Source organism: Canis aureus, chromosome 18 (genome assembly GCF_053574225.1).
Source record: "Canis aureus isolate CA01 chromosome 18, VMU_Caureus_v.1.0, whole genome shotgun sequence".
In the NCBI taxonomy this organism is placed as follows: Eukaryota; Metazoa; Chordata; class Mammalia; order Carnivora; family Canidae; genus Canis; species Canis aureus.
The window spans coordinates 25,773,859-25,775,911 of record NC_135628.1 but is presented as its reverse complement, the minus strand read 5'-3'; the positions used below and the strand labels follow the sequence as shown (position 1 = coordinate 25,775,911).

The 2,053-nt window shown below is 37.7% G+C and overlaps 1 long non-coding RNA gene across 1 annotated transcript; it reads right to left on the bottom strand.

Annotated features, from left to right (window-relative positions):
• Window positions 1–1,279: 1,279 nt before the first annotated feature.
• LOC144288309 (uncharacterized) lies at window positions 1,280–1,797 on the bottom strand. The gene is made up of 2 exons (XR_013356267.1): window positions 1,726–1,797; window positions 1,280–1,438 (listed from the first exon to the last, which is right to left on the bottom strand). It is a non-coding gene; the product is annotated as an uncharacterized LOC144288309 (long non-coding RNA).
• Window positions 1,798–2,053: the final 256 nt, after the last annotated feature.

Sequence of the window (2,053 nt, the reverse complement as noted above, 5' to 3'; positions counted from 1 at the left end):
TTCCAACAACTCGTAAATGTTTCTTCTTCTGCCAGTATTGCCAATTACATATAAAAAAAAAAAAAAAGCCAAGTAATGATATATAACACTTAGCAAGAAAATCTCTCAATGAGAAAATTAAACTAAGTATTTGCCTAATGTGTTTGGGCAAATGTTTGTATTCTCTCTTGAAGATATGCCCCTGGTATGGTGATAGCAGTTCAGGCATCAGAGACAGATGTCCGTTTGAGTTACATACTCATAACTGTGGTAAATTAAGATACTTTACTTCTCTGTGTCTATAAAATGGATATTTAATTACTTCCTAGGGTCGTGGTATCAAAAAACGACTTGGGTGAAAGCTTGAACTGGTATCCAGTAGGTCAGAGGTACTTAACTAATATTAAGCCCCTTCCTTTCCATTAATTAATAGGCATATCTATTTATAAGTTTAAATATACCTTCATCAACTGCAATACAGAACATCAGTCTTCATAACTATATAATTATTTGATGCTGAGAGTAACTTCAATAGTTTGGGTTTTTAAAAATTAAAATAGCATTTAAATCATCCCGAAGAAAAGGGGGAGAGGGGATGAAGGAGAAATTAAAATAACATTCCTACCCTAGCTTCTCTTGATTTAGGGCTTCATCTAAAGCTTTAACATGCTCATAATTTCTAGTAATATATTATTTATTCCTAGCCCAACTTTGTTCTCACTCTTGTTTTTCCCTCTTCTTTCATTCTGCCTTTAACTCATGTTACTTGTTGTATTTTATGTTTATCTGTAAGCTTCCTGAAATCCTTTTTGGAACACAGTGGGGTATAAATAAAATAAAATATGGTGTGTTGGACATGGCAACTTCAGAAAGAGAGCCCGTGGAAATCAATAATTCTTAACACTGCCTGCAAGAGTACAGTCCCAACCCTTCACCTGGGACTTGTTGGGCAAACAAACCTACAGTTTGCCCTTGCCCAAACCTGCTTTATTAATCTAGAAAATTAAAATCGCTAACATTTGTCACATCCTCAGTATGTGCTGAATATTAGTCTGAGAACCCTTACCTGTGTTTTTTCATATGATTTTCCCCAATAATCCTAAGAGGCAGATACTATTTATTATCCCCAATATACAGCTGAGGAAATGAGTGACAAAGAAATGCAGTACATTTCCTCAGGTCACACACCTGGTAAGTGGCAAGCTGGGATCCCACTGAAGGCAGCCTGACCTCAAAGCCCTTACCTGCAGCCACTGTGTAATACGACACACAGAAGATTTATAAAATACTTCAGAAAGACTTTCACAGTTGCTTTCTTTATTTGGCCTTAGTCTTATGGATATTTATAAATCATATGAAAGACCATTTTCTTTTAAATCAGTTTACTGTCCTGGAGGTGTTATTCCTTGGTCCTTTCTTCAATATATTTTTCAAAAATTTCAATACAGACTTTTCATTGCTAGGAAAGAGAGAGAATGAGTGAAAATAGCCTGCCCTTTCAAACAGTCAAATTAATTCAACAAAATATTCACAGACATCACTGTATCAGATACCATGCAAGATCCTCAGGCTACAGGGTTCTTTGGCTTCGTGGTATCTAGTCCATATTTCATCCAAATATGAAATATGAAGTGATAATACTGTGATGAGGGATAGGATGATGGTAGTATGATGCTTTGAGAGCATGAAAGGTAGATGCCACAGCCAAATGGATCATTTATGGAAGGCTTCCCCCAGAAAACCTACCTTAATTGAGGTCTTTTGAAAGATGAGATGAGAGAAGTGGTGGTGTTTAGCAAACGGTGTATCACCCTGCTTGGGAAGACATGACAAAATACCGCAGTGTGAGTGTTTAAGTAACAGACATTTACCCCTCAAAGTTCTGGAGGCTGAGGTCCAAGACCAAAGTGCCAACCAGCATGGTTTCAGCTGAGAGCTCTCTCCTTGGCTTGTAGACAGCTGACTCCTAGTTGTGTCCTCACATGGTGGGTTGGGGAATGGAAAGAGAGAGCACCCTCTGGTATCTCTTCTTATAAAGACACTAATTCTATCAAATAAGACCCCCCCCCCCCTT